This window comes from Panthera onca, chromosome C1 (genome assembly GCF_046562875.1).
Source record: "Panthera onca isolate mPanOnc1 chromosome C1, mPanOnc1 haplotype 2, whole genome shotgun sequence".
NCBI lineage: Eukaryota > Metazoa > Chordata > Mammalia > Carnivora > Felidae > Panthera > Panthera onca.
Window position 1 is genome coordinate 11,840,486 of NC_138346.1, and position 23,611 is coordinate 11,864,096.

General features: G+C 40.1%; 1 protein-coding gene across 1 annotated transcript in view; it reads right to left on the reverse strand.

The window, feature by feature from the left end:
* Positions 1-23,611, reverse strand: part of COL4A3 (collagen type IV alpha 3 chain) — a 135,408-nt gene that overhangs the window by 85,543 nt on the left and 26,254 nt on the right. The gene's annotated exons all lie outside the window — the stretch shown is intronic.

Consider the following 23,611-nt stretch of genomic DNA (forward strand, 5'->3'; position numbering starts at 1 on the left):
GTACGAGGCTCTTTGTATTCTGGTTCCCCCTATTTCCCCAGCCTCGGAGGCCACTGGTCACCCCGAGCTCTCTTTTGCATTCCTGTGATTTTCCACATGGTCCTTCTTTGGCCTGAATGCCCACTTCTCAATACCCCTTACTCTGCTTGGCTAAGTCGTGCTCATTCTGGAGCAGTTCAAAGGTTACCTCTTCCGGAAGACTACCTCCCTAAATCCTCTAGGTAGTTACTTGCTCTCTCATCTGTTTTGTGCATAACTGCTCTTATAACACATATCTAACTGCATTGTAATTGTTTGTTTCTCCACCACCTAACAAAGCTTCTCTTAGGAAGGCACATTTTACTCATCTCTGTGTTCCTAGTAGAGGGGACAGTTTACAGGGCAGGGGTAGAAAGGAGTTATTCTCCCAGGGGAGGGGGGAGAACATGACATCTGGGCTTATTTGATTATACAACGAGGCCCTCAAGACATACCTCGGGGGGGAGGGTGGGTGTCCATATATATGGGAAGGTATAAAGAGACGTGTAACAAATACCCCTTCACCTACCACCCGGCGTATGAAATAGCACATTACAAATATGGGTGAAGTGCCCTGTGTTGTCTCTACAGTCAAGTTTGTTCTATAAAACTGCCTTATCCTGGGAAAACTGAACAGGCAGCACTCTCTCCGGCTCTGGTCCATGAATGGAAGAATAATTGTGGAAGCTGACATGCTCCTGAGACTCTGTCTTCAGCAAGTACAGGAAATCAGAAGAAGCTAGAGACAATGTGGGCCCCAGGGAGTTTGCAGAAATCTTGGGCAGAATTTGGATTTCCCGTGGATTTGAGATGCTATTCCAAGAATTCCAAGTAGTTTTAAATCTCAAAGGACAGGCTACTCCTAGATAGCATGGGGCTACAACTGTAAATAGTAGATGTTCAATAAATAGGGACTATATGGGAAGGTAGATGATAGGGCACTAAATACATAAAGTTGGTAGGCATAATTTATATAACCATATAAGATATGCATGTGTTGTTAAAGCAACAAAAGAAGGTTAGAGATGAAACTGGGCACATGTCAAGAGTAACACAGTGCTTCATGGCCCTGGAAACAGACTATGGAGAGAGAAACCTATAGATATGGTGATGACAGCTGGAGCAAGAAATAAATAAGAAAGTATAAGCTGCGTCTCTGGGAAAACAAACATTTGGATATTTTAGACATTTTGATGGCTGATTTTCTTCATCTCTTCCAGATGACTAATGCCAAGTAAATAAAAATCATAGGAGCAGGTAGATGAAAAAGCCAGGGGAGAATTAACCAGAGTCCTTAGGATGGGCACCGGGAAAAAGAAACGGACTAGTTGGCATAGGAGAGTATTACAAATGGGAGGGACTAAGAGAAGGTAAATGCACCAGCTGGAAAGCACAGTGAGTGGGAAAGACAAAGATGAGGTAGAAATGATGGGCCACTGAATGCTACTGAAACCAATACCGCACTGTATGTTGACCAACTAAAATTAAAAAAAAAAAAAAGAAGAAGAAGAAAAAAGAAATAATGGGTCAGTGGACAGAGATTTCATTCCATGCTTTCTTATTTTAGATCGGAAGGAGGGAAATTCTGCACCATGGTGACATCCCTTTGGGGGGAATACAAAAGTATATGAAAACTGAGTTTTTATTAATTCTGTACTTTAGAATAAAAAGCAAAAGTGGGCAAAATGACAATTCAGAATTTGAAGCAATTGAAATCCAGGTCACTATATCTCTTTTATTTATTTATTAAAATTTTTTTTAAGGTTCATTTATTTTATTTTGAACTCATGAGCGTGAGATCATGACCTGAGCCAAAGTTGGATGCTCAACCAACTGAGCCACCCAGGTACCCCCAGGTCACTAAATTTTTACATGTTAAGCATCAGATATCTTTTGGAGCTCTCTGACATGATCGTATTTTCACACTTGCCTAATATTTGCTTCGCTTTGCTCTGGATATTAAAAATACTGTAGGGAGCCTAGGTGGCTCAGTCGGTTAAGCACCAACTTCAGTTCAGGTGATGATCTCACGGTTTGTGAGTTCGAGCCCCATGTCGGGCTCTGTGCTGACAGCTCAGAGCCTGGAGCCTGCTTCAGATTCTGTGTCTTCCTCTCTCTCTGCCCCTCCCCCATTCACACTTTGTCTCTCTGTCTCTATCTCTCAAAAATAAAATAAAACATGAAAAAAATTAAAATATTGTTTGTTTTGCGAAAATAGACTTTGATTGTTCAACTTGGGCCGACAGAGCAGGCATCTAGATAGCTTGCTTCACTGTGAGTTTTGGAAAGAAGACTACAGAAAGAACAACAAAAGCTTATTTAAATTAGTTTTCTTAAGACACACATGTCATCGGTGTCATATCCTGATTTTTAACAATGCAGTGTTTTTGCTTTGGATGACATCTTTCCAACTGTGCAATTGCGTTTAGAAAACCCTAAAAAAAAAGGCATAGCTATTCTGGCAAATTCAAAAGAATTACACACACAGACACACACGCACACACGCACAAGGGCATGCACACACCTATACAATGGTGCCGTTGCCCTATAATAAGACTTTGGTAGCTAAGGCTCATGGTAGCAGCAGTGATGTGTGCAGCGTGTAGTCTTTATACAGTGTCGGTAGTCAGTCACATTCAGGTATTTCAAAAGTCATTAACTCTGGGAATTTGAATGTGTGTTTTAGTGGATGAATATGAATTATCACAGCAGTGCTGAAAATATCTTCTGCCCTCCAGCAAGCATGGTCTTGTTTGCAGAAACATCCTGCTCTGTGGAACAAGCAAAGCCAGTAATGTCCCAAATAATGTGTAACTTTCAAGCTTCCAAATTTTATTTTATTTATTTATTTATTTATTTATTATTTTTTTAAATATGAAATTTATTGTCAAATTGGTTTCCATACAACAGCCAGTGCTCATTCCAACAGGTGCCCTCCTGGATGCCCATCACCCACCTTCCTCTCCCTCCCACCCCCCATCAACCCTCAGTTTGTTCTCAGTTTTTAAGAGTCTCTTATGTTTTGGCTCCCTCCCTCTCTAACCTCTTTTTTTTTTCCTTCCCCTCCCCCATGGTCTTCTGTTAAGTTTCTCAGGATCCACATAAGAGTGAAAACATATGGTATCTGTCTTTCTCTGTATGACTTATTTCACTTAGCATCACACTCTCCAGTTCCATCCACGTTGCTACAAAAGGCCATTATTTCATTCTTTCTCATTGCCACGTATATATAGTGGCAATTCTTTCTCATTGCCACGTATATATATATATATATATATATAGTATATATATATAATACTAGTATTATTATATATATATTATATATACATATAATATATATATAATACTAGTATATATACTATATACTAGTATATAATAGTATATTATATATATAGTATGTAATACTATATATATAATATATATATAATAATACTAGTATATATACTATATACTATGTATATAATAGTATATTATATACATAGTATGTAATACTATGTATATAATAGTATATTATATACATAGTATGTAATACTATGTATATAATATATATATATAATACTAGTATTATATATAATAGTAGTATATAATCCACAATTTCTTTATCCATTCATCAGTTGATGGACATTTAGGCTCTTTCCATAATTTGGCTATTGTTGAAAGTGCTGCTATAGACATTGGGGTACAAGTGCCCCTATGCATCAGCACTCCTGTATCCCTTGGGTAAATTCCTAGCAGTGCTATTGCTGGATCATAGGGTAGATCTATTTTTAATTTTTTGAGGAACCTCCACACTGTTTTCCAGAGCGGCTGCACCAGTTTGCATTCCCACCAACAGTGCAAGAGGGTTCCTGTTTCTCCACATCCTCGCCAGCATCTATAGTCTCCTGATTTGTTCACTTTAGCCACTCTGACTGGCACGAGGTGGTATCTGAGTGTGGTTTTCAGTTGTATTTCCCTGATGAGGAGCGACGTTGAGCATCTTTTCATGTGCCTGTTGGCCATCTGGATGTCTTCTTTAGAGAAGTGTCTATTCATGTTTTCTGCCCATTTCTTCACTGGATTATTTGTTTTTTGGGTGTGGAGTTTGGTGAGCTCTTTATAGATTTTGGATACCCTTTGTCTGATATGTCATTTGCAAATATCTTTTCCCATTCCGTTGGTTACCTTTTAGTTTTGTTGCTTGTCTCCTTTGCAGGGCAGAAGCTTGTTATCTTCATGAGGTCCCAATAGTTCATTTTTGCTTTTAATTCCCTTGCCTTTGGGGATGTGTCAAGTAACAAATTGCTGCAAGCTTCCAAATTTTAAAACTTTATCTCCAAAGAAAAATACTTAGGTCCCATCACAGAGACTATGGCAACCAAGGATTCTGTATGCACATTCTTCTTGAGCAATTATCTCTGCTACTGAATTCAGTTGCTGAAACCATACATTTCATTTCTAATTCTTCATGTGGTAAATAAACTCCTAGATGGCATACAGATAATTTCCACAATTTACAACTTCCCCAGGAAAGAGGAGGAAGAACTCCAAATTAACCATCGTGTAGCGATGGTATACTAAGCATTATTTTTTCTGTACTGCGTCAGCTTTTTCAATAGCCCACATCTCTGAACTGTGGCTATGGGCACAAATGCCCAAATACCACAGAGCTATAGCCAAGAAAATATGGTGGCTAAAATCAAGTTATTGCAAATGTTTAAAACCAGCAAATGTGCCTTCATAATCTGCATGCCTGTTGCTTGGTGTATTCCATGCAAGTTTACAAAACTTGATTGAAGTCTGTGAAAATAGATAAAGTCACTAATCTATATGTGATTGCTAAACAAGAACCTCATTTGGAGCCAGGGTTGCCGGGAAACATGAAACATTTTAAGAAGTACAATTTCTAGATAACTAAAATTCACCCCTACAAGTACCCAATCTTTGATCAACGGTCATTGTGTTACATGGTCTTTTGCCTTTGTAAATAGACTGTAAGTGACATAATCCTCCCTTTCTAAACACGATTGCTGTCACTGTCAACACATTTGTGCCCCAGTGGATTCTTGGCACACAACTGATGACGAAGAAATATTTTTTGAGTGATGCTATTGCACGTATTGAGATATTTGCATCTATATCATTTGATTGCAGGATGGTATGTGGTTTCAATTGCTAAATATGCTTTGTTTTTTTTCTTTTGAGGGAAGCTCTTTTCATGGGATTAGGCATTCTGCTTTTCCTTCTTTCTACTGGTGACTTCCTGCCTGTAGCTGTCTGTACCTCTCCCCACATTTCTTACTGTTTCATACGTGCTATTATTTAAGAAATCGGGTAACTAAAGCTTGGTAGAATTGCTTATAAATTCAGAATAAAGAGACCCTGGGTAAGTTTTGAGGGCCTCAACTATAAACAAAGTTCAGAAGCTTTGCAGAATTATTCTGCTTTTTTTTTTTACTACCTTCTAGATCATTGAAATCACTAGGAAGAATGTGATTATATACTGAAGGAGCAAATAGTACAATAAAATATAGACAGTCATTTAAACAACTAATTTAAAAAACTCTTTTTGTGGTAAATATATATAACATAATGTTTATCATCTTAACCATTTTTTTCATGTTAAAAAATGTTTAGTTATTTATTTGGAGAGACAAGGAGAGACAGAGAGAGAGTGCATGCATGTGTGCACGTGAGCAGGAGAGGGGCAGAAAGAGAGAGACAGAGAGGATCCCAAGCAGGCTCTACTCTATCAGCGGGGCTTGATCTCATGAACCGTAAGACCATGAGCTAAGAAATCAAGAGTTGGACGCTTAACCGACTGAGCCACCTTGGTGCCCCTCATCTTAACCATTCAAAAAAAAAATCTTTTTTTAACCTTTATTTATTTTTGAGACAGAGAGAGACAGAGTGTGAACAGGGGAGGGGCAGAGAGAGAGGGAGACACAGACTCTGAAACAGGCTCCAGGCTCTGAGCCGTCAGCACAGAGCCCGACGCGGGGCTCGAACTCACGGACCACGAGATCATGACCTGAGCCGAAGTCGGCCGCTTAACCTACTGAGCCACCCAGGCGCACCTCATCTTAACCATTTTTGAGCGTACAGTTCAGTAGTGGTAAGTACATCCACACTGTTGTGCAACCGATCTCCAGAATTCTTTTCATTTTGCAAAACTGATATTCTGGTCCCATTAAACAGCTCCCCATTTTCCTTTCCCCACCAGCTCGTAACAACCACTGGTCTTTCTATCTTTATGAATATGACTGCTCTAGGTACCCCATAGAAGTGGAATCATGCATTATTTGTCCTTTTGCGTATTTCACTTAGTATAACACCCTCCAGGCTCATTCATGATGCAGCATGTAAACACCCTCTTGTTTGTTTTATCAGAATTAAATTTTTAATACCAAGACATCTGTGATTGAAAGCCACAGTCATGAAATGCATACCCACACATGCGATGCTAGGAAAAGAGTGTAAATGTGCCCACGAGATAGACAAGATCTCCAAGGACTCAGTTGCATACATTATGGCCTATCAGTACTGTGGAATATTATGGAGATTTACAAAAAGGTGAGGCAGATCCAGATGCTTTACCTTGGAGAGAAGATACGACATTAGGTAAAGAAAATACACAGCTAAGCAGCGTGATCATATTTTTGTATGACACACATACGTATATGCATAGCAGTAGGTCTGGAAGTATGTACATGGAATAGTTAAAAATGGTTACTTTCGGTGGTGGGACTAAGGTATCTTTCAAATTTGACTTTTTACTTTCTTGAGTGGTTTTACAACTTTGGCATCTCCATTACTTCGCAATCAAGAATTAAAAACAATAACATTTTCATGTTTTTTAAAAAAAGGAAATAATAATAATGAGGGAATGGAAGGCCATTGACCTATCCACAAAAATGAAAAACAAAAATGCTTTGCTAAGACAAGTCTATTTTAGGTTTAGTTATGTTACTTTCTCCTTTCAATCCTACATTCTAAGCCAATTAAAGAAACAAACAAACAAAAACCCATTATAAGTTTGAGACATTCAAGAATGAGTCTGTCTGAAAAATGTTTTCAGGTACACTTTTCATTTTTGCGGAGTTGATAAATACCGCCCTTTGTAGGTAATGATGTGATAAGAACGTTCTTAAAGCAGACGCCCAGACTACAGAGCCCTATGAGTTTACAAAAAGCCTCTTCAGAATATGAATAAAAGGGAAGAAAGTGAACATACCCGGCAACCATATTTCAAAGGACTGGGCCGTGAGTCTCCAGTTCTCCACACACACATCTCTGAAATGTTTTCACTTTACACAGCTAGTGCCTACAATAAGGAACAGGTATTTGAAGAATGGAAAGCCAGTTGTATGCCTAGAGATAGGATTGTGAAGTGTTTTTATAGATTCTGGCTTAAGGAATAAAAAATGAAAAAAGACAGAACCTAGGACACATTCTACAGGGAGCTGGATTTACAGCAAGAAACAGAGAAAAGGTTCTGATGCTAAGCTGTTGTGAAAACACAAGTTCCTTTAAAACGTGTGAGAGACAAACAACTTTGTTTAAGCCAGAGAAAATACAAACAACAAAATCCTCCTCAAGGAAGACTTCTGTAATAGAACACTAGAAATATTACTGGCATGTCTATATGCCAGTTATAATATACTTGGGTTTGAAGAAGCTCTAAAAATAATTCAATACAACCTTTTAATCTTTAAACCGAAGAAAGTATGATACATATTAATAATCTTGTTTCCCCGGGGTGTCTAGTTAAGGGATTATAATACACATGAATGGTATTTTACCAGCTTATCAAGAATTCTCACATCAATTTCCATTCCTAATTTCGTGGTGTGGTACCAAAGAGTCCCAGAGGCACACAGCCTTCTCGATATGTAGAAGATAGGATGAACCAGACTCCAAGTGACTTAAACCATCTTGGGAAGGGATGCTCAAATACATACAGTACAGAATTAAGTTTCTGTCTAGGAACAGAGTTTCACCTGTGGCTGCTTCTAACACTCAGTCAGAATCTTTGTTACATGGCGGCTTTGACTTTGTTTTCACGTGCTTCTTGTCACTGAAAGGGCAGAGACAAGAATTTACATCTCTTAGGTACGGATTAGAGCAGGGGTGGAAAGAAAGCCTACCAAGCACATCTGGTTCACTGCCTCTTTTTGTTTGGACCCCAAGCTAAAAATGGTTTTACATCTTGAGATGTGAAAACACTATCATTTGCCTTTCTAGGAGAACAGTTGCTCAGAATGCCAAGGACATTGCCTCTTGGCCCACAAGCCTAAATATTTACTATCTGACTCTCCAGAAAAAGTGTGCTGACCCATGATATAGAGGAGAAAGATTTGGAACTGGACAGAAAGCAAAAATACTTGAGTTACTTTTCAGACTGTATGACCTCAGGCCGGATGAGGACCCTCTCTGGGTCTCCATACTCTTATACATATGGTCTCTTTGACATTGAATCCTAGTTTGTGTTTCAGGCTACCCTGTAGCTGTTTCAGAAATCCTAACAAACCTAATTTAATTTGCACAGCTTTCAGAGAATAGCACTGTGACCTTGATTTGCTTTGGAAGAAGCCAATCTGGGTCAGGATGAAAGGAAGTCATTACGGTGTTTATACAACTTTCTAAAGGTCAAATCCCAAAGTTTGACCAGAACAGATTGGTTTATGAATGACTGTCCCTATTCTGATTGGGTCAAGAACCATCTCTAGGGCAAGGGTCTTAGGTTTTACTTTAAATGTTTATAGGTTATAAGGCTTTTAGTCTCCAAGCAGACAATAAGGGCAATGTTGTGTCTTGTCTCTGAAACCTCTCAACTACTTTCACCAGGACCTTACAAATCATGGATGTTCCCTCATGCTGTGGCCTGACATCTGACACCCTTCAGTGAGAACTGAGAATGTTCTAGCATAATGATGGGAGCCATATGCATTGGGGATGACTGAGAACCACAAAAAGTTGGAAACACCATTCCAAAATGTATTTGGAAGCACAGTGGGCCCATAATAGCCCAAACATATCTTAATAAAAGAACCAGGGAGGGTGTATGCCGTTCTAGATTTCAAGACTTGTTTTACAAAGCTTTGGTAATGAAGACACTATGGTGTTGGTGTACAGATGGAACAACACAGAGAACCTAGAAATAGACCTGCCATATATTGAAACTTTACATATGACTGAGCCAGTGAAGCCGATCCCTGGGCAAAGGACAGACGTGTAATAAATGGTGCTCAGTCAATTGGTGGAAAACAACGCAAAGTTTTTCCAACTCATACTTTACAAAGGGTCAATGCCAAATGGACTAAGGACTGAAATGGAAAAGATAAAATTTTTAAACCTTTTGAAGAAAATTTAAGAGTATTTCTTTACGACCTCAGGGGAGGGAAGGGTGTCTTAAACATGACGCAAAAGCACAGGCCATCAATGAAAAAGTTGATGCATATTAAAGCAGAAAAACTTTTGTTTTTCTAAAGATCACATAAAGAGAATGAAGAGGTAAGTCATAAACCGTGACAGGATATGTGCAACACATATGACCAACAAAGATTTCGTCTCTTAGGAATCAATAAGCGAAGCAAACCAATGGACAACAGATACGACCAGTCATTTTACAGAAGGGGGAACACAAACAGACCGTAAATATACACACACACGCTCAACACCTTTAGTGATCAGAAAAACTGCATGCTTAACTCAAACTCAGGTTATGACTTCATGCACACCATTTTCGCAAAAATTAGAAGTGGGCTCCAGAATGGCAAAAATTAGGTCCTATGGCACCAACTGAAGATGAAGAGAAACTGAAACTCTCATATCCTGCAGGAGACACTGTAAACTGTGTTCCACCGTGAACGTAGCATTTTCTAATGGAGACACATATGGGCCTTCTAGTATATTCTAGCCTTCTAGTCTATTCCCTAGAGAAGCTCTGACACAAGTGCACCGGGACAGATGTACAAGCAAGTTCAGCACAGTATTGTTTGTAACAGTAAAAATGGAAAGTCTCCACACATGCTTCAAGGATATGGAAATATATCCATGGAATATGCAGTATATATAAACATATACGTATTCCTAAACAAATAAATATATAACTATATGACCATATATATATTCACCATATATACATATGGTTAAACTGGAAAGAAAAATTAAAAAGTAGCATGGAATTCCAAACCACCTTTGGTGGCTAGGAGATTGTGGGAAGGGAACGCAGCTGTGGTAGATCACGCGGGTATCAAAGGCACTGGTAACGTCCTCCAACTGAAGCCATGCACACACCAGAGAGTATTTTGTACTCTTTACACTGAGTTAGGAGTCTAGCGTTTGAATCCCTGCTCCACTACTTTCCAGCTGAACAAAGCACCAAAACTGTCTGAGCTTTCCGTTTCTTCATTTGCAAAACTGGGTAAAGAACGCTTCCCCGTGGGTTGTTAGGAAGCTTAGTGGAGATGAGAACCCGTAACATTGACCGCCAGTGTTTGTCAGTGGTTCTCATGAATATTATCACCCCGTGATCTAGCTTGACCTTGATTTGTGCATACAAATCACGGCTGGGGGGGGTGGGTTATGTTAAGACGCAGATTTTGGTTTAGTAAGGGTGGGGTGGGGCCTGAGAGTGTGCATTTCTGGCAAGTTCCCAGGTGAAACTCATGACGTAAGCAGAAGGAACCAGACGATTCTTTCTATTCCTATTGTTTCCACGGCAAGTCCCTTTTTCTGCCTTCCTAGTTCCCTTTTTTTTTCTGCTCTCTCAAATTCTCTCATTCTTCTTGCCCTGTGCCTGGTCCCCATCCCAATCTATCAAAACCCTACTCATTCTTCAAACCTAAAAATCTAATTGGTTGCACACTAGAATTGCTTGGGGAGCTCTTAAAAACCTGTGAAGTCCCAGACTACACTCCAGACCAACTGATTCAGAATTTCTGAAGGCTGTCCTCAGTTGTCATATTTTTTAAAGCTGCCCGATGATTTCCATTGGAAGCCAAGGAGAGAACTTCTGCCCAAGGGCCTCGACTGAGCAACAACCCATCCACATACGATGGGGTGACTCACCAGGACACCTCTCTTAGGACATTTGGCATCTTGCTGTTTTATTTCATTTATTTATTTCATTGTTCTTGTCCTATGCTACTTAATCAAATGAAAGTTTCCTGAAAATCGAGATGTGTCCTAGTAATATTGAAAGCTCATGAAAATCACAAGAGAACATTTGGAATGAGATTTCAAAATATATTTCTTGTATTGAGTTGTATACTAACTAGCATGAGTTTTGATTGTATGAAATGGACGATGGTGCTATCATTGATAAATATTTTTAGAGTAATATCCTTGCTCCCAAGTTATTTTTTTAACTAAAAAAAATTTCAATGTTTATTTTTGAGAGAGAGAGAGAGCACAAGCAGGGCAGGGCGGGAGAGGGACAGAGAGAGAGAGGGAGACACAGAATCTGAAGCAGGCTCCAGGCTCTGAGCTGTCAGCACAGAGCCCAATGTGGGGCTCCAAACCCATGAACCGTGAGATCATGACCTGAGCCGAAGTGAGACGCCTAACATAGCCACCCAGGCACCTCGCTCCCATGTTATTTGTTTTTTAAAAAATTTTTTTAACGTTTATTTATTTTTGAGACAGAGAGAGACAGAGCATGAACAGGGGAGGGGCAGAGAGAGAGGGAGACACAGAATCTGAAACAGGCTCCAGGCTCTGAGCGGTCAGCACAGAGCCCGATGCGGGGCTCGAACTCACGGACCGTGAGATCATGACCTGAGCCGAAGTCAGACGCTCAACCGACCGAGCCACCCAGGCGCCCCTCCCATGTTATTTTTAATTTCAGTTGAAGACAATCTCAGGTATCCGTTAATATTCTCAAAAAATGTGCACATCTCTGGGATTATTTACAACAACAAAATCATTTCCAATATAAAATATCAATTCTGTAATTATAGAGTATGATAAAAGTATTGTAGGACCTGAGACACTGAAAATAAATTCTCTGTTATAAGGAATCTCAAAATGTTTGTGCTAGTGCAGAGATTGCTAATATAGAACAACAGAATTTTGTTGTGAAGCGTTAGCTTTAATATATGGATTTGATTGTTTAAAATTGTGAAATAAAAGAAAATACATCGAACCTTTAAATTTTAAGACACAGGGGCGCCTAGGTGGCTCAGTCAGAAAGCTTCTGACTTTGAGTCAGGTCATGATCTCACGGTTTGTGAGTTGGAGCCCTGCGTTGGGCTCTGTGCTGACAGTTCGGAGACTGGAGCCTGCTTTGGATTCTGTGTCTCCCTCTCTCTGCCCCAACCCTGCTCACGCTCTGTCTCTCTCTCTCTCTCTTTCAAAAATAAATAAACATCCAAAAAATTTAAAAATATTTCAAAATACACGTGAAGTTTTATACAATATCCGTAAAATAGCTGAATCTACATTTCTGCCTGAAGAAACTTTTGTTTCCGATTTGGAATATAATCGAATCTTTCCATAATTTTCATTTACGCATTTTAAAGGTGAACCAAAAGGACATATGAATCCTGTATTCCTCACTGCTGTTGTACACGACACACTTCATGCGTTGTGTGCCTGTGTGTGCAACCCGTGACTAGCCAAGTATACCAGAAAGATTAAAAACGGTCTTGATTTTTAAGATTTGTGTTCACGTGTGAACACATATTCACCAACACACTGGACACTACATGTTTTTGTTCTGAGGATCCAGACGCAGAGAGGGAACATCTTAGGTTCCTTCATTAAACATTTTCTTGATTAAGAAAAGTTTTTTGATGTTTTTATTTATTTTTGAGACAGAGCGTGAGCAGGAGAGGGGCAGAGAGAGAGGGAGACACAGAATCCAAAGCAGCCTCCAGGCTCTGAGCCGTCAACACAGAGCCCAACACGGGGCTTGAACTCACAGACTGTCAGATCATGACCTGAGCTGAAGTCGGACGCTTAACCGACTGAGCCACCCAGGCGCCCCTAAGCATTTCCCTGATTAAACAGGGAAGCTACACATAACGTAAGAGATAATGTGTGGTTGAGGCAAGACTGGGATGAAACTGGAAAATCCCTGATTCTTGGTCCTGTGTCCAGCTGGGCGATTGTTGGGTAACAGGATTAAGCTAAGAAAGAGGCATTCATAAGGAAAGTACAAATGAGGAATTCTGTTAGCCTGCCTCTAGAAACTAAAAAATTCTGTATTCTTGAGCCATCATTTGCATGGGCCCCTTATATATAGTGAATTCAGTAATGTTTGTGAGAGTCTCTAGCAGGATTCTAGTGAAGGAGAAGGGGGCAGGGGGAATAAAGGAGGAAGAAAAAAAAAGTGAGGTAGGAGGAAAGATGGAGAAATAGAAGGGAGAGAAGAAAAGAGAGCAATGAAGGTAGGATCTAAAAATAACACCTTAGATTTACTGAACATTCACGTGGACGGGCATTGCTCTAAGTGTGCTATTTCTATAAACTCATTTAATGTTTACAACACATTTCGGATACAAGAAAACTGAGGCTCCGAGAGATTAATTTTCCAAAGGTCACCGAGCTAGTAAATAATAGAATGTGCGTTTGAATTCAGGTAGTCTAGATTTACTGCATGCTATCAAGATGACACCCGATGATATTTGTGCTGTAAATTGCTGCCGTCAGGAAAAAGGCAAGCTCCATACTGCCGAGGATCTTATTTTTTCAGTACTGCATCCTCAGTGCCATTTGAGAGTGGATGTGAGTTAGTGAATATTTGTTTAGTCCCTACTGTGGAACTGGTCTAAGTGCTGGAGATCCAGCAGCGAACATTCCACACACACTCAAGAAGCTTATATTCTAGGGGAAAGTACTTGATATATGGAAAATATGCGTGCAGGATTATTCTGAAAATAAAATGAACTAGGAGATAAAAGCGGACTTTGCTCCTGTCATATTGGGTTCTTTTTTTTTTTCTTTTTTTTCTTTTAATACCAACAAACCGACATCATCAGTCAATACAGACAGCAAGCTTCCGGTGCCAAACAAACAAACAAGAACAAACAAACAAAACAAAAAACCAAAACCAACACCAACAAACAAAAAAGCCATATAGCAAAAAACATAAAATACATATAGCAAACGTTGTAACATTGGACAGATAGGACAATGAAACATGCGAAAACATGGGAACAGCCACAAAGAAAATACAGACAAACTACACAGTTGTCTGAATCTAGGTGAACTACATAATGCAGGCTCGCTAGAATGTGTATGTTCTGATATTGACACCCTACAATGTTACACTGAATTCGAAACATCAAGTTCCAGAACCTTTGTTTAATAGTACATGGTAATACAATAATTCTGGAAAGGAATTCTGCACCTGGGGACTTTCATGCTGCTAACCAACCTTGAAATCAAACTGCTAAATAGGGCTTAGTGCACTGGCAAATCTTGAAGTCTTTTTTTTTTTTTTTTTTTTTTTTTTTTTTTTTTTTAATACCAGTGTTTAGGTTAATGGTTAAGGGTTGGTATTTAAAGTATACTGCAGTTTCTTTTAGTTAATAATACATCATCCCATGGGTTCTGAAGAATCTGTCAAAACAAATAATGGCAAACTAGACCAATGCTTCATTTGGACTAGAGGGTGCCTTGGACAAAATGAATCTGGTTGTCTGTTTCCAATGGACAGGAGTCATTAATTTCATTAGGAGAGATCTATAGAACTGGAATGCTTGAGTCTCATAGATGGTTTTAAATCTCTTGTTCCATTTAGAATTGTTTCTATTTTACTGGTGTTTCTCACTGTTGCCTGTAGTAACATCAGGTATTTCTCAGTTTTTAGAATGAACTATTTGTTTCTTTAAACACAGGACCCCACACCTTGGATTTCACAGTCTATTGAAATCAAGGTCAACTGGAAACTAATACTCTGCTTCCATTCATTTTGTGCCTTCAGACTTCAACCGAAACCACTGAGAGAGGATAGCCTCAAATACCATGTAAGTCTGGGATGTGACGATTTGCTTTCCAAGCCAAAATATGTTGGGATTTCTTTCTTCCTTCCTTTCTCTTTCTCTTTTTCTTTCCTTCTCCTTTACTTTCCTTTATTCCTCCCTTCCTTTCTTTTCTCTCATTTTCTATTTTGCTTTTTGATCCTACTTAACTATCTTGCTTAACTATTAGACTACTGTTAACATTTTACCAACAAGGAAAATTTTTTATTGCTTCTCAGTGGAAACATTTCATGTCTTAAAACTATTCATGAACTTATAAATAGGAGGATTTTTTTTTTCCACAGAAAATATTCCCTCGGTCTTTACAAGGATGCTAAGTCAAATTTGTTTGACTTTACTTTTACTCTCTTTGTTCTTTCTTTGGGGAGCTGATTGGCTCTAGAATACAGACTCATTGAGGTAACAACTTGATCTAACTTTAAAAAAATGTATTTGTTCAATTGTTCAAACAAAACTATTTTTATTTATTTATTTACTTATTTGTTTAATGTTTATTTTGAGAGAGCGATAGAGCACACGTACATGAGTGCGGGACGGGCAGAGAGAGAGAGGGAGAGAGAATCCCAAGCAGGTTCTGGCTGTCAGCACTGAGCCCAACACTGGGCTCGATCTCACAATCCACGAGATCATGACCTGAGCCGAAATCAACAGTTGGATGCTTAACCAACTGAGTCACCCGGGGATGGGGGGCAGGGGGGGTGGCGGGTGGGCAAGTAAACTATTTTTAAAAACAATCAAGACACCTCATGTTTTACTCATTAAAATTAAATGTGAAAAATACCATTTCTAACCTAAGTCTAAGTAAACTTAAAGGAAAAATCCTTTCCAATTTCCTGCAAGGTTGAAAATTTCCATAATAACATTTTTGGGAAAAAATGCAAAACCAAACCAAGTAAAAAACAAGCAGAGATTTTACCTTTGCGGTGGAAAACTGAAGTCAGAACCAGCATTGGGAATTAACATCAAGAAGTTGATTAAAGAGACAAACGAGCGCAAGGCACAGAGACCTAAGGTGTCCTCTTAGTTCTTAGAGAACCCTGCTTTTGGGGTGTGCCCAGGTTTCTAGAACTAACAGTCCAGACCATAAACATTTCAGCTCTATTTGTGTTCCTGAAGGGGAACAGAATATGCCACCTCAAAATATCCCACTTTGGTGTGATGCTTAGTTGCAGGTGAAGGCAACTGAGAACCAAAGGGATACAGGATACAGGATGTGCACTCTACCCTCCCCCAGTTGGCCTCAGAGTGAGGCACGCGCACCCCTGTGAGAGTGTTCTCCCCTCTCCCATATCGGGGAGTCTAGAACAACCTTTTGCACCAGAGACAGAGACAGTACAGAGGATGAATCTGCGTAAATAAACCTTAATAAAGAAGTCTTATCTACCATTAGCTTCTGCCACCTATTTACCACTCTTAGAAGCCCAAACCTCCTTTTCTCTGGCAGTCACTTCTCTATAATTTGTTGCCTTCTGTTAAAATACTATGTAAGCCCCAAGTCTCACCACTTCTTTGGGTTTTTCACTTCTTTTCTGTGAGGTCCCTGTGCCTGTAAAAATATTGACGTCAAATAAAAGCTGTATGCTATTCTTCTGTTAGCCTATCTTCTGTCAGTTTAATTCACAAGCCTCTGGCATCGAACCTAAAAGAGTAGAGGAAAAGATTTTCCTCCCCTACACTGCCAAAGGGCCTGCTACAAATGGTTTTGTGAGTCTGAGCAGTTTTATAAGTCCTAGCACCCGTGTGCAGTGGAAACGTAACGGGCAACGATTAAATCTACACGCGTTCTTTGAGCACCTGCGGTGTGCCATAGCTGTGTTTGGAACCGTGAAAAAAATGCCACGCGGGCCAGCCTCAAAGGAACCAAGGATGCAGAACAGAAGAGAAAAGACAATCGATGAGAGAACGAGCAACAGTGGAAACCCCATATGGACCCAGGGTTATTTGAGACAATGGAGAAAAGCAAGGTGCCTGGGGCGGCTGCTGGCACCCGGGAAGGACTTCGTGATGCTTGAACTCAATATTCTTTTGGGTCGGTCAACCGACCGAGCCACCGAGCCACCCAGGCACACCAAGAAATACCTTTAGATGGTAGGGTGATAGGATTTAGCCCACAGTTGGGGTCTCTCCCAGCATTTAGCCGTGCGCACCTGTAAAAGGCTTCTCTCCTGAGCCTCAGCTTCCTTAGACTGGTCGAGGCCACCTGTACAAGCACCTACTTCTAGGACGAGGTCAAGCTCTGCTCTGCCTACCGAATGGGGTGCCTTCAAGGCTATGCATAAACATGCAATGTAATTCATTAATTTACATACAGTATGTAAAGATAAGCCCTTGTTTCAATTTTTCTATCCTACAAATCATTGAAGGCATGACCCATCTTTCATTCTTCGTTTTCTTTTTAACATTTTTTATGTGCAGAAGAATTACCCAGGGAACACGGCTGAAGTGCAAGCCCTTCTGAACTTCTGCTCCCTGACAACCAGTCCTGGTTCTGATTCAGGGAGTCTGGGCTGGGCCCAGGGATTTGCATGTTTAAGTTCCCCCAGGTGATTCTGATGCCCTGGTTTGTGGATTGTTGTCCTGGGTTGTGGGCAACAATTCAGGAACACTGAAGCAGGGGATTAAGCCTGACCCTGAGCCATTTCTCCAGCTGAGTACTTTCAGAGACTTTAGGGAAGTTTCAAATCAATCTCTTTGGAATGTTTCAGATTAGAGATAAACCCCTTAGATCTGTTTTGATCCAGTCGTGGTTACAGGCTGAACCAAAATGAACTACAACAGGGCACTGATTATCTGGTTATAGTTAAATCCACAGGCCAAAGTTTTCCAAGTTGTGTCAGTGATCGAAACGACACAAAAGGGGGCAGCGGGGAGAGGACAGACAAAGAAATTAGCAACTGACTCTGCTACAAAACTCCTGAGTTTGCAGTGACCAAGGTAAACCCTCCAGAGGAACATGGACTTTTTCCTGTGATAACCATCTCAAGATGCTTATTTGGAGATGCCCTATTGCCATGCTGAAGGGTCTTCACTTACTGGTACTGTGCTTCTCCGTGCCCGGCCTGAATTTGTTACTCCTTCACTCATGTTCCTTAGCTAAGAGTAAAAACGACTGGTAGTCTCCACTGTGAAACAAACCAATAAACAGAAACACTTCTATATAGAAGGAAAATATTAAAACAGTCCCTCGGTTTACTCATCTTATTGTCAAGTGTGGTGAGTGCTAATTTGGGTCTTCAGTGAATATGCTTACATTTTCAGGGAGGGAAGTCATTGGTCCAAAGCCACAGCCCCGCTGTGGGCTAGGCTGTGTGCAATGATGGTATGATAGGACAGGGTGGGGTCTAATGTCTCAGGCCCTCGCTTTGATTCCTTGGATTCAGTAGGACCACCCCAATTCTGATGATTTTCAGTCAATTTTCTTTCCAGCCTCCTTTTAAAAAAAAAATTTTTTTTTTTAACATTTATTCGTTTTTTTTGAGAGAGAAAGAGAGACAGAGTGCAAGCAGGGGAGAAGCAGAGAGAGAGGGAGACAAAATCTGAGGCAGGCTCCAGGCTCTGAGCTGACAGCACAGAGCCCGACTCGGGGCTCAATCTCGTGAACCATGAGATCATGACCTGAGCTGAACTGGATGCTCTACCGACTGAGCCACCCAGGCACCCCCTCCCCAGCCACCCTTTATACTGTCTCTAGAATGTAGATGGGTTGATTCCCTGTTAAACACCTTATACTGCCTTCAATATAAAATTGAAATGCTTCTAAAATGGAAAAAACCGAGGGGGGGGGCTTTCATAAATATGGAATATTTCTCCCCCTCCTGCTCCCCACCTTTTCTCTCTCTCCCCCCACCTCCCAGTAAGAACCCTGACCTTCCACCAGGTTGCCAGAACTCCTCCCTCCTAACTTTTGATGCTTACCTCGCCAGAGCAGTTTTACAAGTAGTTTGGAAACTTTTCTACTCTACCACTGGGATGGGAATTCCTTGAGTTCATCCCTGCTCATATCCCCAGCACTGGCACATGGCCTGGAGTTTTTGTTAAATAAATACATTTTTTAAAGAATGAACGAATGATTTGTCTCAACAACTGATTTATATATCTCATGTGCTTCATTGAAAGTCATAACAAATAATATATTTATAATAATATTCACTTTTACTCAGCTCATCTGAAATAGTTTAGTACTTAATTGACATCACAGTACGTGTTCTTCCTAAGTGATACATTATATAAATATTTTTCTGTTTTCATAGACTACTTTTTATTTATTTAAACAATTTTTTAATTGAAGTATAGTTGACATATAATATTAGTTTCAGGTGTACAACATAGTGATTCGACATTTACATAAGGGACGAAATGCCCACCATGGTAAGTGTAGTTACCATCATCACCTTACAAGGCTATTACAATATTATCGACTGTGTTCCTGATGCTGTAGTTTTCATTCCCATGAGTTATTTATTTTCTAACTGGAAAATTGCTTTTAAGTGTATTTATTTACTTTGAGAGAGACAGAGACGGCGTGAGGGAGGGAGGGGCAGAGAGGGAACGAGAGAGAGAGAGAGAGAGAGAGAGAGAGAGAGAAAAGGGACAGGCAGAGAATATTGTCAGCACAGAGCCTGACACAAGGCTCAAACTCATGAACCGAGAGATCATGACCTGAGCCAAAACTGGATGCTTAACAGACTGAGCCACGCAGGTGCCCCTCTAAACTGGAAAATTTTACCTCTAAATCCCTTTCACCTATTTCACCCATCTTGAGACCTCCCCCCCCCCCGGCCCCCCACCGACTGGCAATCACCAATTCTTTGTATTTATGTCTATTTCTGTGTGTTTTGTGTTTTAGATTCCACACGTAAGTGAAATCATACGGAATTTGTCTTCTTCTGTTTGACTTACTACACTGAGCATAATACCCTCTAGGTCCAGTGATAGATTACAGTCAAATTTTTAAACAAGCATTGTGATAATTTTTTAAAAAATCAACTTTTGAGGTTAAGAACCTACTTCTAATCAGACTCTGATGGCCATTCACAAATCCAAGTTTGCTTCATTAAACCTTGATTCCGGAAATACCCATCTCAGTTCCAGGCTTGGGTTTCAATGCCATGAGAGGTTAGCAAACGAGGATGGCCGTCCCCGCTATCGCTTACAGAAGATGACCCACATAGATGGCTAAGAACTGAATCAAATCTATTCTGACCAAGGGAAAAATGCAACAATCCTTAGAAAGACAAGCCAACAAGCTGAGCCTCACTAATACACAGGTAAGAGTGAAACAGGGGCTATTTCCAAGACATTTGGCAGTTTGACTGCTCTTCGCCTGGGCATAAAAATGACTTCCATATTTACAAAGGGCATGGAAGAGGCATGGAGTGGTCACGCCCAGAGTTCTAGAGTCAGACCGCCAGGCTAACATGCCAGCTCTACTACTCACCACTCTTACGACTTGCTTCACTTCACCTCCCTCTGCCATTTCCTCATCAGTAACATAGAATAATTGTAACCCACCTCATGGGAGTACAGGGGGATTCTAATTACCACATATGGAATGTTTACCACCATGCCTGGCACACAGTAGGTGGGCTCAGCAAGTATTAGCTATTGTAATTATCCACTTATATCTACTCTTCCAAGTTGTGTGTGTATGTGTGTGTGTGTGTGTGTGTGTGTGTGTGTGTGTTGTGAGAAATGACTAGAAGATTTTCAAATGCTTTCTAGCATCTCTGGGGAAAAGGTTATGTTTTCTTTTTTTTTACCTTTTTGATTCAATTTATAAATAAAAGTATTAAACAGCATGGATCTCTCTAGAGCTATGACTTTATGGTGTTTTATTATTTTTTTTAAATATACTATCCTGTGTTTTTATTTTATTCCTTCATTTTATTCTGCCAATGTTTTATTCAGGTCTTTTTCATCAGGACACTTACAAGATGGCAGTTTTTCTGCAATATCTCGCTCCAGTCTGGAGGTGGTTTATAGTGACTTGTAAAATAACAAACAGGGAAACAAAAAATTAGGACACCTATTATTTTAGTTTATGTACCAGGAGTTAAGTTGCGGGTTATTAAATATTAAACTTTCCTGAAATGGAGAAAACTTCACTGGTGACAACTCTGGGATAAGAGCTTCCTTAAGGGGCAATTATTAGAGAACTTTATTATTTCTCCCAAGATTATTGGCTTATTCTATTAATTCTTTTTCTTATTCTCTTAATAGTTCTCTTAGCTTTGATAATATATATTCTAATTTAAAATCATTGCAATTTATCTATGTTTCAAATTTATTAGCATAGAGCATTCAAACTATTTTTACTTACACGGGTACATGTCATTATTTCCACATTTTCATTTTGTGTCTCAGCGATCTTTCTTTCTTTCTTTTTAATTAGCTGAGCCTGTGTTGTCTTACTTCCAACTATTTGCCAAAGACCTAGCTATTGTATTTTATGGTTTTCTATTTTCACTGACACTCACTTGATTTTTCCCCTTCTGATTTCATTTTCTATATGTGAATTTTTAAAGAAACCTTCTGAGTAGATTGCTTACTATATTTGTCTTCGTTATTTTGTTAAGAATGTGATTTACAGCACTGGCAGGTAACCCCTGGACCTCTCTCCAGGCCTGTTTCCTGTCCTGGGAGGCTCACTGTGACGTCCTCAACTGGGGCTCCATTTCAAGGGACTTCTGAGATGTCAGACTTCCAGACAGAGATGGAGGGAGGGGGAGAGGGGTCAGAGTCTTCATCATCCTGACTCCCTCCCTCCCTCAGGGCCTTGAACTCCTGGGTCCCTCTGTCTGTGTTCTCTGCACCCCCCAGTTGGATGGCCAACTCAGTACCATTGTATTCTGGGCTCCCAGGAAAGGAAGGAGAGGTGGAACTAGTCAGGCTTCTCTGCTATTCTAATGGTTTCCCTGGACCTCACCTTTGTAAACAGCGTATCCATAAATAAACTCTGCTCAAATCATCTGATCGTGAACGTGCCACGTGTGTCTTGTTGGGACACTGACTGACACCATAGCTATGCATTTTCCTCCAGAGGAAGGAATGTTCCAGAGGACGTTTGAATACATCCCACAGGATTTTACTCCTCATCTTCTCATTCGCAATATTTATTTAACTATCATGCCATTGTGATCTTGACTTCTTTAAGCTAAGAGTTATTTAGGAGGAAGATCCAAAATGCATAGGTAGGCTTTTTTTTTGTTCACGTTTGCTTCTATTTGTTTGTAATTTTATTGCATGGTGAGCAGGTTTTGATTCTTGCTTTATTTGTGGAATTCGTGGGATGCCATCAGCATTTCTTTGTGATAAATTATGGCCAATTTTTATAAATATTTTAGGGGCACTGGAAAAGAAGGATTTTTATATTCAGGAGATTGTCTGACATATCAGGTTAATTGTCAATTGCGCTATTCAGGCCCCAGTGCCATTCAAAGCATGGGTCTTCATTTCTTAACCTGTCCATGATTAAATAAATATAGAGCTTGACCATAAGGATTTGGAAAGGGGAGAGCGATTTGACAGAGCTAACAATGCTGGCTGAATCTAAAACAAGAGACTTGGGCTTATATTTTATATCTTTCTTATTCTACTTTCTTACAACTCATTTTCATCACATTTTACAACACTAATGGTCCAAGACAAAATGGAAAGTAAACCACAAAGCCAAACTGTCCCTTCACGACAGGAAGTTTGAGAAACGTTGCTCTAAACTCTTATTTTGGCCAATTTGATTTATCAAAGATCTTTTACGCACTCTTCACTCTCGCCCACACAGAGGACACATCTGTATCCACTTCTCCCCATCCCTTCCTCCACCACACATACAGAGAAAGTCCCAGAAAAAGGGACGCTTTCAAAGACTGAGGGTTTGGGTCACAGAAGAGGGCCGTCACGCAGTCTCAGGTGCCGCTACTTTTGAGGACTTCAGAGTCCCAACGTCAACCCCAGGACAAGAGGGACACACTCGTATCTGCTACATCAGTTCATCCCCACAAAAAGCTGAGGAGATCAGAAAACTCGAGCCTGGGATGGGTGTTCGTCCTGGTCTTCTGACTTCATCACTCCCCTGTGAGGTTGTGGGGAAAACGAAACGACCAAGTTGAATGTGGCAGCATATGCCACACCACTTCAACATTTCACAACGTTATACGCACATGAAGAAATTCCACAAAATGATAGGAGGGGGAGATAACAGCCGAACGCCAACCTAGCCTGCTTTCCAATCCTTTAGCCAGGCTTGGAGAAGCTGTTCGAGATGAACTAGGTTGTCAGCGCCTGGAATAACGGAATTAATGAACCGTCTCTTTTTCAGATACATTTTGCATCTGAATGGTACTTATACTCTGTTTTAAAAGCATGTCTCGCTTTCTATCCTATAACCAGAGAAAAATTGAGTACTGGAATTTAGAGCAAACTACTTTCTTCTAAAGGGTGTGCTTCAGAAATTGAAGAAATTATGCAGTCACCGTTAGAGAAACTCAAGCTCCACGACTCTCATTAGCCTGTTTTGGATAAGGGTGCTGCCCTTGAAGAAATCATCGAACTCATTCCAGCATCTCTGTGCTTTGTGAGAACATTAGCATTATTTTAAGTTCTTACTGTTATTAGTGTTTCACAAA